Source organism: Plecotus auritus (assembly GCF_963455305.1).
Source record: "Plecotus auritus genome assembly, chromosome: 8".
NCBI classification, from domain to species: Eukaryota; Metazoa; Chordata; class Mammalia; order Chiroptera; family Vespertilionidae; genus Plecotus; species Plecotus auritus.
The window spans coordinates 66,654,633-66,667,377 of record NC_137782.1 but is presented as its reverse complement, the minus strand read 5'-3'; the positions used below and the strand labels follow the sequence as shown (position 1 = coordinate 66,667,377).

Sequence of the window (12,745 nt, the reverse complement as noted above, 5' to 3'; positions counted from 1 at the left end):
ATTTCATTTCTGAATCTCCAGTGCCCAGCATAGTAGGTGCTCAGTGAAGGCTCACGACAGGCAGTAAGAAAGCAAAGTAGGTATTAAGGGCTCCATGGTTCATTGAAGAGATAAGGGCTATTTTTTTCAGTGTTCAAAACACTTTATTTCTATTAATTCATTGAACCCTCAGAATAATCCTGTGATGGCCCTAGCTGGTTTGGCTCAGTGGATAGAGCATCAGCCCTTAGACTGAAGAGTCCCAGGTTCAATTCCAGTCAAGGGCACATGCCTGAGTTGTGGACTCAATCCCCATTGGGGGACTTGCAGGAGACAGCCAATCAATGATTCTCTCTCATCATTGATGTTCCTATCTCTCTCTTCCTCTCCCTTCCTCTCTGAAATCAATAAAAAAAAAATTAAAAAAAAAACAATCCTGTGATGGTGTTTATCATCTAAGGGATGAAGAAAAAGAAACCCAAGGAGGTTAAGTAAATTGCCCAGGATCACACAAGTGGCAGAACTGGGATTCTAACCCACACACTGTATTTCAGATCCCACTCAATCACCACAAAATAACCTTCGCCTGTCTCTTCTGTATCTGCAGCCGTAGAAGAGTAGGACACATAGATGGCATTCAGTACATGTTTATTGAGCAAATGACATGCCAACAGAAAAGAACCCAAGCCCACAGTTCTCCCAGAGCCAGGTAGCTCCGCTGGTTGTACCACATAGGTGGCCATTGTCCCAGCTCTGAATAAGGTGCCCTGGATCCCCTCTGGATAATTTCCTTCCCTTCCCTTCCCTTCCCTTCCCTTCCCTTCCCTTCCCTTCCCTTCCCTTCCCTTCCCTTCCCTTCCCTTCCCTTTTTTCCTTTCTTTTCCATCTCCTTCCTTCCTTCCTTCCTTCCTTCCTTCCTTCCTTCCTTCCTTCCTTCCTTCCTTCCTTCCTTCCTTCCCAGGTCTGCTGAACTATCTATAATAATAAAAGCATAATATGCAAATCGACCGAATGGCCGAACAGTGGAACAACCATCTGGACGACCATGCTATGACACCCACTGGCACCAGGCCAGCCAAAGTGGGTGTGATGCGATTGGTTGGGGGGCTCCACCATCATCCCATGATTGCCCCGCAGAGGGAGGCCCAGGCCACCAGCTGGTTGGGAGATCAATCGGGGGGCTCTGCAATCACCCTGCAGAGGGAGGCCCAGGCCACCAACCGGTGGGCTGTGGTGGGTGGGGTCTTCCTCTGAAAGGTGATCGATCACAGGGCTCCCAGACTGCAAGAGGGCACAGGCTGGGCTGAGGGACGCCCCCCACCCCGAGTGCACGAATTTTGTGCACCGGGTCTCTAGTTACTAATAATGATAATACCTAACCTTTGTTAAAATGAGCCAGAAGCACAATTGTGGGGCAGAGTGACTACTTGCCTTATCCGACACCAAGTCTCCCCTTAACTTTAGTAACAGGACTTCCCACCTTGTTTCCCAGTCTTCTTGGCATCAGATGTGGCCATGTGCTAAGTTTTAGCCAAGGAGATGTAAGTGGAAGGGCAGTGTGGTGCTTCAGAGAAGGTTCCATAAATGGGGGAGGGAGGCAAGCTCTCTTTCTTCCTCCCCCTTTGTGCTGTTGCCTGGATGAGGAGAACATGCCTGAAGCTCCAGCAGCCATCTTGGACCGGGAGGTGACCTTGAAGATGGAAGCATCTTGCCGAAGATGTTGGAGCCAGAAGACAGAAGGAGATGGGATCCCAGATGACCTCGTGGAATCAGCACAATAGCCCCGATTGCTGTTATGTGAGAGAGAAACCTACTTCTCTCTTGTTTCAGCTGCTGTTTATTTGGGGTCTCCTGTGTAGGCAGCCATACCTAATTGTCACAGACACAGGTGCAGTTATTATCCCCATTTTACTAGTGCATATGACAAAACTGATTTGATCCCAGACAGCCTCGCAGTGGGCCTGTGTGCAGAACCACTAAACCACAGGTGCTTCCCAGTGGAACGCTAATTGCTCATTGCACGGGGTAAACACTAGCTGGAGGGTGGCTGGGCTCTGCCGACGTAGGAACCAGGAATTTGTGGCCTTGGCAGTGGCTTTGGTCTGCTGGCAGGGGCAGCTGCTCTCTGTGTTCTTACCACATTGGAGTTGTCTGGGCCAGGGCCCTACAGCATTTTGGCGGGAGCCCCAGACCACGGTTATGAAATTCCTCATATTCCAATCTGCCCTCAAGGAACCAGTAGACCAAGCAGAGGCAATTACTGGAGGCTTTAGCCAGGGGAAAGTGATTCCAGCCCCATGTGAAACAGGATGGGGTGGCTGAAGTCCCCGAACAGGGAATTAGGATCTGAGAGCTGCAAAAAAGATCTGGTTCAGCATCTCCCAAAGTGGCCTCCGAATTGCCACAGAACACTAGTATCTGGAGCCGTGAACAGGTGTTCAATGTAGAAGCATCGATAATCCAAGAAGCTTGAACAATAGGACTCATTACAGGACTTTCAGAACTTTGCATGCATTGGGACACTCCTGGAGGGGAATGAAATATATAGCATTCCCTAACAGTATTTAAATTTTGAGTCCTTTTTTTGGGGAGGAGTATCTCAAATGATGTTTTTCCCCTTTAAAAAATGTTATCAATAGATACCATTTATGGATAGTTTACTGCATACCAGGCACTATGCTATAGATTATATATACTACCTTATTCTCAGAAAAAAAAATCTATGAAGTGGATACTGTTTTGTTGACATTTTATAGTTAAGAAAACGGAGGCTCAGAGAGTAACACGCCAAGATCACAAGACTGTAAGTGGTAAAGCAGCAATCCAAACCCTTCTGTCTGGTTCCAGAAGACACCACACTCTTTGGCCCAGAGAGAAGAGAATTTGCCACATTCCTCGCAGCAGGCAGGAGGCCATGCTGGATTTGGACTCAAGTCTCAACTCGTTACGATTTTTTTTTCATACTTTGCTGCATCTGATCCATGAACATGTGTCAGTTGGTGGGTGACATCCGTCTCCCTTCACTTCCCTGCCACATCCCAGAGCTGTGATCAAGAGGCCAGCTGGACGTGCACAGAACTTCCGGTCAGCACCATTCTGCAATGTCCTCTCATTCACCTTTAAGACCTGACACGTGACTCAGGCACATCCCCCTGAACTGGACCCACCAGTTACGGGCCATGCTGTCCACACAGGCCCAGCTCACAGAAGCAAGCCCTAGACTGCTCTGGGTGTGTGGTTTTTACATTTTTAAATGGTCGAAGAAAAATAATAGTGTCACACTTTGGTTAAAGTTATATGAAATCCCAATTTTCGTGTCCATAAATAAAGGTTTACTGGCACACAACCACGCTCATTTGTTTACATATTGTCTGTTTATGTGTTATAATGGCAGAGTTGAAGGGTCCATGGCCTGCAAAGCCTGCAGTATTTACTTTTTACCCTGGACAGAAAGTTTGCTGTTGTTCCAGGTGAAAGAAATCAAAGCTCAATAGTATCTTCATCCACATCTGGTGATTCCTTCTCAAGTAGCTGGTTTCATCCCTGCCTCAGGGGTTGATGGGAATGAAATGGACTGTGGCTAAACCTCAGGAATGGAGAGAAGTTGCAGGCCAACCCATGAGGGTGGGCGGGGGCCCAGGAACCGGGTTTTTAGGGCTGCTCCCACCATAGGCTCCTGAGCAAGTTCCTTCCACTGGGCCGCTCCTAACTGACATGTGCTCTCACCCATCCACTTAATAACTGTGTATTGAATGCCTACTATGAGCCACGTCAGGCCCTGTGCAAGGGCATAGAGATTATTTAAATACAGATAGTTCCCAATTTATGATGGCTCAACTTTGGCTGTCCTTCTCCAAGCTCCAGGCCGCTGTCCAGGCTGAACACAGAAGTATCCTTTGCAAGAAGCCCCATCCCAGTGGCTGGACACCAAAGCCTGGGTCTGAATGCAGCTTGTTCCCTCAGATTAGGCAGGAAGCCTCTTATCTCTTACTCTAACACACATTCCAAAGTCCTGACTCAGTCCTCCTGCAGTTTTGATTCCCGCGTTTACCAGGTCTCCTGAGAAAAGGCCCAAGTGGTGGGTCCCATGTCAAACACCAGCCTTACTGTATTAATGAGCATTCCTGAGGGGTTCAGCATTTGCAGACTGAGAGCATCCCAAACAGACAACTAAAGAATCATCTGTTGAGAGCCTACTAAGTGCTGGGCCCAATCAGGTTCTTATTGAACCTTCAGCTGCTCTGGAGGTAGCGATCACCCCCACTGTACATAAGGGACAGCGAGATAATCACCTGCCCAGTGGCAAGTGGCGCAGTTCCCGTCCTTCCCAGAGCACCACGAATTCATTCACCGGGTGGCATTTCCCTGGGCTTTAGTTTTCTCATCGGGGCTCACACACCTACCATGCAGGCCAGTGGAGGATCAGAGTGCCTGGCTTTTAGTTAAGTGCCAGCGATTCCTCAAGGAATGTGGCTTTTGTTGGCCAGGCAGAGGTAGATGGGCTGTAGGTACTTTCTTCCACCCCCAGACCCACCAGGATGGTCTCACTTAGAGCCTCTGCTCTCCAGGCCCTGTTCCTCTGGGACCTCCTTGCTGCTGCGGTTTGGAGCCCCTTCTTATCTCTGAATACATTAAACATCCTTGAGGGTGGAACTTGCAGAAGCAGTGCTGGGGCTGAAGGGCCTGAGATGTCTGGAGGAGGCTCATGTTGGCTAAGGTCCTGGATCCTTGCAAAGGGCAGACTAGGTTTGATGCAAGCATGTCAAACTCATGGCCCACAATGAATATTTTTTCAGCCCAGCCAATATAATGGCATGTAAGAAACGTTTTAATAAAAATGTCATAACTTAATTTTTACAATTCCTGTTATATATAATCTATAATAAAAGTGTAATATGCTAATTAGACCAGACAAACGACCTTCTAGACGTCATACTGGATGTCCTTCCGGACCAAGCCGCAGCAGCAGGGGGCGAGGCAGAGGCAGTTAGGGAGGGACAATCAGGCAGGCAAGCCAACAGTTACGGGTGATCAGGCAGGCAAGCAGAGTGGTTAGGGTTGATCAGGCAGCCAGGAAAGTGGCTAGGAGCAATCAGGCAGGCAGCAGAGTGGTTATGGGCAATCAGGCAGGCAGGTGAGCAGTTAGGGGCAATCAGGCAGGCAGGCGAGCAATTAGGGGTGATTGGGCAGGCAATCAGGCAGACCTCTAGTTATTAACTACAACATTTGCTAATGACTGATTACTATAATCCTGTTGCATTCATTTCCCTTAGCACCTTACACACAGGCACACCATTTCTCTCCACTAATACTAGCAGCTGATATTTTAGCAGTCGATTGACACATCATTAGTCTTGTACTGACTTGTTTGGTGTGTGCAACAGGAAATATTTCGCTTTCAAACAAAAAAAATAGGTTTATGCTATGCTTATTAATTTGTGCAGTTATTCAGTGTCTGGTAAGTTAATGTTCAAGAAAAAGTATTAATTTTTGTTAAAATGTTCTATTATTTTATGTTAACGATTACTCATTTATTTCAGCCCTTTGTATTCAGCATCTATCGAAATAAACATGTTTCTATGAAAACAACCTTTTTTTTGCAGCCCACATAAACTTATTTGGCCTTGTTAGCCTTTGAGTTTGACATGCTTAGCTTGGTGGATCCCTGCTCCCAAGTGCAGGTTCCTCGAGTTTGCACATGTTCCCAGGTGTGGGGTGGGAAGACCAGTTGAGAAAACTACCTGCTGTCTGTCCTTCATCAAGTGACTGACTGTCCTTTTCTCTCATGCTGTTCACCCACTGGGACCAGGGACGGGAGATGGGACTGGGGAGCTCTCACAAGGGCTGGCTTCTCCTTCTTCCCACATAGGTGTTGACAAAACCACACACACATTTTCAAATCACATATGGCTTCTTTGACCCCATCAAATAACTTTATTCACACAAACGTCCCTTAATTTACAAAGCCTCAGTCATTCATACACATTAGGGGCTCCACAGTGTTCAAGGAACTTAAATATAATGTATCATACCAACCCAAGTAAACCAAGTACAAAAAATACTCATATAAAGTTGTTCACACGTAGGTCCTAGATTACCAGCTTCTGTGCAAAAAAAGAAAATAAGGAAAATAGGTTTATTGACTAGTATTTGAAACGAACTTTGAGCCTGGGTTAAATCTTCCCTCACTGAAATGGCCCCACACAACTGTTAAATCATCACAACATACTCCCCTGCTCTGATGGAAAGAGGTCCTGGGGCACGAAAGCGGTCTTTTAAAATGTCCCTAAATAAACTCCCTTCCTCCTGTGGCCTCCCTCCGGTGACCCCTGCAATCCTAGGGGCGCTCCGGGCAGCCAGTGACAGTCAACCCTCACATCACACCTCCTGCTTCCCCTCCTGAGGCACCTCTCCATGCTCAGGTGGACAGAATCAGAGACGGGCCTGTGTTGTCCTGAAGGCTGTGGCTCAGCCCAGTGTGGGATGATGGCTGAGGCAGTGTCTCTGGGCCTCAGCCCCAAGCCCAGTGGCCAGAACTGAATAGTTCAAGTTTGGCTATTGTCTTCCTAGGAGACTCAGCAGCTGCCTATCTGGGGGCCACCAGACAGACCTACAAGGGGAAAGTGGCTATGGGAGGCAATAACATAAGAGCCCCACTTAGAGTCAGGCCACCAGTGCCCCAGATGTGTGTGTGGGGGGGCACCAGCAGGATCAAGGGTGGGAGGCGCACTTGGAGGGAGGGGCTGGAAGCCCAGGTGACATGGAGCATGGTGAGAAGAGTCAGGATCCCCTTCTTAGGGGCAAAAGACTGACTTGCTTTTCCAAGTTTCCAAGATACCCCAAAGTCAGAACCCAGATGTCCATCCATCTTCTACAAAGGCAAACAGTCAACAACATAAAAAGGAGAGTCCCACAATGTCAACTCTTTTCCTTTTCTTAGAAAAAGACTCAAGCAAAAAAAAAAAAAAATCTTATTGCTCCACACACTGGTTCTCTAGGAGGCAACTGATATGTTAAGGAGCTGAGGATCTTGGAGGAAGGAATGCAGGTGGGGAATGTCCAGGGCCAGGAGGCTGAGGAAGGTGGCCAGTGGTCATAGCACCGCAGGGTCAGGGAGTAGAGGGAGTGCAGGGAGTGCCCCTGGCACCTCTGCCTTCGTTCATGCTGGGGCCACCGCCGGCAGTGCCATAGAGGCCAGGCCCTGTCCCGAGTCACTCTCCACCTAGTGCTGGGCACCCTTCTCCTCTGGCTGTAAACAGGGTATTTCTCAAGTAAACATATACACGCCCTCAGAAAGGCAGCCATGAGGGGCAACCATACCCGGGCAGAAGGAGAGGTCCTATCCTCCTTCCCAGGGCCTCTGGGAGGAGATGAGGCTGAGGCCCGCGACTTAGTCCCCAGTGCCCAGAAGGGGGTCAGATGGAGCCGGTCTTGTATGAACAACCATGACATCCTCCTGGCTAGAGGTAAGAGGCAGGGACGTGCTGGGTAGTAAGAGGCAGAGTGCATCTGCCTAAAGCATTTTCCATCCTCAGCTAAAGCTGCTAGAGATCGCCCTGGTGGTGGGCAGGGAGATGTGTACCTGGCTGCAGGCCTCAGGAAGGGATGGGGGAAGGAGAGGGGAGAAGAGAGAGGGGAGAGGGAAACCCCATGTGGCTATGGGTGAATGGGAGGGAGAGTTTAAGAGACAGATGGACCCAAACAAGGAGGAAGAAGACAGACTCCAGGGGAGCGGGGTCTGGCCAGGGAAGACAATGGAATAAGGCACTATGTATGATCTGTCTTGCTGACTCCTCTCAGGGGGCAACCAGGCCCAGACTCTCCCTCCAACAGGCTCTCCTTTTCAGACTGGAGAAGAGAATAACGGACTGCTATTTTAAGGTTTGGAAACTTCTGAAACTTGGACAAGCTTAATAAACTTGGTGGCACTGAGGTGATGCACCACAGAGCTGCTGCCAGGCCTGAGACGGGTGGAGAGGGTGAAAAGGCAGAAAGAGGCGAGGAAGCCAACCATGGCGGGAACAGGTGGCAAGTGGCTGAGAAAGAGGACAGGGGCCACCCACCTCACCCCAGGCTAGTCCACGGACTGGACTGACTTAGGACCGACGCCCAACTTCAGGTGGACAAAGTGGAGTGGGGGAAGCAGGGGAAGCAGGAGAGGGAGACAGGCACTTGGGCTAATGAGCTGGCCCTCAAGAGCTGGGGAAGGAGGTCCCACCACAAGCCAGGAGGGCCGGGAGCCCTACAAGGTAAGGGTGCATGAAGCTGGCTACCCAGGCTGCCCAGCTCACCCAAAAGTTATGGACATCCTGTCACCTATAGGGGATACCCTGGCACCAGGAAAAATAACTAAGGGGGTGCACTGCAGCTCCAAGACCTACTCAGAGCTAAGAGGCTGGGGAGGGCAGAAGGAAAAGATAAGCAAAAGGCAAATAACTTGTTAGGCTTGAGCCCTCACTGGGGACTCCAGAACCCAAGCTGCAGCAGGGAGAGGGAGCTGCCGAGTTTGGGGACCGTTTTTCCCATTCGCTCATGTGCAGAGACAGCTGGCCGCAGGGAAGGCAGGAGAGTGCATTGCAATTAGGGGATGCTGGGCTCCCAACTGCCCAGATGCAGCTCAGAGCATACACAGGTCGCCCAAGAAGAAGCGATAAGAGACAGGCGATCACAAAGGATTTCAGCCAAGGAATGGAAGGGCCTGGTTACCACATGCAGCCCTGCTGGTCCTGCTACCACAGCCAGCTGTCTGCCCAAGAGGAAGGAAACTTGGTATCCGAGGAGCTTGAGAAACGGCTGAAAGAATGTGAGCAAACAAACATATTGTCAATTTTGGGCTGACACTGCGCTAGCCTCTCCCAAACGCCCCCAGAGCTGCAGGACCAGGGCTGCTGTGGGGAAGGCCCCTTGGTCACACAGAACTGAAAGGCCCTCCAGCGATCTCCCCTACTGATCCTATGCCGGCTTAGAGAAGACAAAAACCAAAAATAAACACAAAAGAGGAATTCCTTCCCCCTCCCCAAAGACCCTTTCCTGCTTGGCTGTCACAGAGAGGAAAGCTCCTGGAATAGCTAAAGCAGTGCCCAGGTGACACAAGGGGCCAGCAAAGGAGGGTTCCTGTCCTGCCCAGGAGCTGGTAGCGGGGAGAACCAGGGGGGATGGGACGATGCCAGGTTCAGAAGCCTGTGAAGAGGAGCTGTGAGTGCTGTGGAGAGCAGAAGAGCAGGTACACTGATCCTGCTGGTGGGTTCCACCGCTGGGGAAGCTCTAGGTGGCAAACCCACAATCAAGCACCTAAAAGCTGCAGGGGTCTGCCCAGTCACCCCCCTACTCTCGGCTGTTCCATCCTTTTCCGGTCAGACACATTTACACCTAACAGTGTGCCCCGGGAAGGAGGGAGATGGCAGGACACTGTTACCGTAAGTGATACCAGGGGACCTGGCACATAGGGCACACCCTTCAGTGCAGCGACAGCCAGTCCAGGGCACCCTGTTCGATGGCAATGGTCACGACTGGATCACAGGGGCTCAGGCAGTCTCCGTGACAACCCAGGGAGAGGTTTGGCACGACAGTTTCTTCCTGGGGATCTTCTGCTGGGAGGAAGATCACCAACAGAAACGTAGGCATGTAGAGTTGGGATGGCTGACCACTCAACCTCCAGGAAGTGGGAGATGATCACTTCCTCCCCGTCTCCCCGCCCCTTCAGAGATCTCTGTCATGAAGGGCAGCAGGGAGAATGGAGTCCCACCACTGTAAGAAGTCCTGGTGTGGCCGGGGGCTTCCACAGCTTAAAGAGAACACACCCCGGGTGAGAGCTGCTTTCTTGAGTTCTCCTGGGCAAACGCTGGTCTTCCTCCTCCAGGTGGATCTTGACCCAAGGCCAAGAGCTGGCTGGGAGCAGCTCGGGGTCGGCAGTTCCTGCACCTGGTGGGAACTCCTCCTGTCTCCATTCCGTTCCAGGAGAAATGCCCCCATCACCACGGAGAGGGGCCTTCTCTGGGGGAAGTGAGGCGTTATAAGCAGAACTGAGAAATGAGTAAAAGAAAGACAGGGAAAAGCAAGGACAAAAACGAAATAGTGCCCTAACCCCTTATAAAAATTAAAGATGAAATTTACACAAATGCTTTGTCCATATTAAATTTCTTTAAAGAAACTGGTGCCTGTCCACAGCAGAGCTTCTGCTCTTTTGAAGTCTTAAATTGTTTAAATTAAAAAAAAAAAAAAAAAAAAAGACAAAAAAATTTAAGCAAAACTGAAGGGAGAAAACGCAAACAAAGCTTCACATTGCTGGAGCTCCAGCTGTCGGGAGATCGCTGCCGGCCGGGCACCTGTACCCTCTGCCATCCTCTGTGAGACTTGATGAGACTGTGGGTCCCGGGGATCAACCTGGAAGACAGAAGGCAGGGCACAAGTGGACACTGGTCAGTGGGCTTGCGGTGCCTCCAAGTTCGAGATCTCCCACTAGGTGCCAGCACCCAACCGATGACCTCAGGGCTGTGATGTGCTGGGGGCCAGGGGAGAAGGTTTCTAAATACTTTATCTGAAGTGAATTTAGCTTCGTTATTGCTACCCTGCCCCAGACACACCTTCTTACTATTCAGGTAAAGAAACTGAGGTGCAGGTGAAGTGACATACCCAAGCTCACGTGGCCTGAGGGGCAGACCCTGGCTGGGAGCCCAGGCACACAAATCCGGTCCATTGTGAATCCTGTGCCTCTCTAATGGCTTCCTTCAGTGTTTACAAAAACGCTGCCGGACCCTAGGCACCTGTCCCCGCAGGTATTGGCAGCCCTGGTTCCCCTCATACTTCCTTCCTCACCTCTCTAATTGTGCTGCCCTGAAATGTCAAAGCAACTCTCGAGTTTACTGATCCCATTTTAAGAGACAAGAAAAGTGAGACTCAGGCCTCTGAGAACAGAAACTAACTACTAGGTAGCCAAGGTTCTTCTGTCTTAGGAGAGGCCAGAATCCCACAGCTGGGGGTGGGGGCCCCCCCAAGCCAGGTGCTGGGTCCTGCGCAGTTGTGCACTGCAGGGGTCAGGAACCAAGTTCTGGAGCCAGAGCCTGTGGCAGACTCAACAGGCCCTATGACTTCACTGTGGACAAATTTAAGTCCTCGGTTCCTTGGTCTCGTCACGTACCTAAATCACAGGTAATTCTGAGGACCAAATGAACTAACACACTTAAAACTTAGAACATTGCCTAGCTCTATTATTATTAGCTACTAGAGGCCTGGTGCACAAAATTCATGCACTGGGGAGGGAGGGGGGGCACCTCAGCCTGGCCTGTGACTTCTCATAGTTCAGGATCCTCCAGGGATGGGGCCTAAGCTGGAACTCCCTCTCGCAGTCCGGGGCTCTCACAGTCCAGGACCCCTAGCTCCTTACCACCGGCCTGCTGTGGAGGTGGAAGAGGCTCACGCCACCTCTGCTGTGCTTGCCAGCCATGAGCCCAGCTTCTGGCTGAGCAGGGAGAGCGGGGGGAGGAGTGTGGCTCAACCAGAAGCTGGGCTCACTGCTTCTTAGCACTGGCCCTGCCCCCCCCCCACCCACTGGTGGTGAGGGGCAATCTGAGGCCAGGCCGGCTGGGGCAGGGGCTGTGGGAGGTTGAGGCACTGCGGTAGCATCCTGTCCAGCCTCTGCGGAGGCTCCGGGCCTGCGCCGCCCCCTCTCCCGTTGCCTCTGCAGAAGGGGCCGTGGGGACCACCATGGCTGGCCTGGCGAAGCAGGCTCCCTGGTCCTGCCCCTGCCCACTAGTCGTTCCAGAAGGTCTTCTGGCTGTCTGGTCTAATTAGCATATTACTCTTTTATTATTATAGATTATTTGAGAATCAATCGCCTTGGGGCTGGGCCTCAGGTACAAGACAAGCCACCTGCCCTTCAGGGACCTGTTCTAGTGGAGCCTCCAACACAAGCACCTACAGAGGTCAGCCTTGGGCTAACCCTCACCCAGCCCAGCTCTCCCAGCTTGAACCTGATCAGAGCAAAGTGCAGCCCTAATCTAGGCAGGGTGGCACCCAGGGCAGCAATGCTAAAGCCTGAACCGCTGAATCAGACAAGACTTTCACTGTGTGCTGAAATCCCCCACTGGCTTCCGTACTCTGTAAGCTCTGTGCAGCTGAGAGTTGCCTTCCCACGTTACTGGCCCTGAGCAGTCTGACAAACTGGCCATCATCCTCAGGTCACGGGGAGATACCTGGCTAGTCCTCAAGACAGTGGGGTGCAGTGATAAGTAACGGTTTACTTCCTGTTAGCCTCTGTGTCCTCCTCTGAGTAATGGGGAGGGCTCTATTTTGAGGTCTGAAGGGAATAACTAAAAAATACCTGGCCACAGCAGGAAGTGGCATACTTGATGAGCCCATTCTCTCCCAGCCATCTGTGCCCCCAGAAATGACGAATATATGAGATTTAAACACCTTGGTCCTCAGTCACTGAACCAGCAACGCTGCTTGGAGCTGGGTGAGGGTGCCATGAAAAGGACACACACCGTGGGAGGAGGGGACACAACCTTTTGGAGAGCAACCTGGCAATGTGTTTTCAGAGCTTCCGCCATGTTTAGACCTATAGATCCTACAGTTCCACTGCTGCAAATGTATCTTAATTGATAATCCTAAACATGAAAAGGACTTGATGAATAAAGATGTTCACTGAAGCATATTTAAATTATGAGGCAACAAGTCACAACAGAAGAGTTTTAAGCAAATGATGCATCCACGCAATGATATCTGCAGAGGAAATGAGGAGGCTGTGTGGCATTTTGAACAGTATCAT

At 50.7% G+C, this 12,745-nt stretch overlaps 1 protein-coding gene across 1 annotated transcript in view; it reads right to left on the bottom strand.

Moving 5' to 3' along the window:
* Positions 1-5,896: 5,896 nt before the first annotated feature.
* The window catches only part of STK35 (serine/threonine kinase 35), a 42,993-nt gene continuing 36,144 nt past the window's right edge, over positions 5,897-12,745 (bottom strand). The window contains exon 4 of the mRNA XM_080683010.1: positions 5,897-10,362. The gene's annotated coding sequence lies outside the window, so the exon portion shown is untranslated. The remainder of the gene's footprint in view (positions 10,363-12,745) is intronic.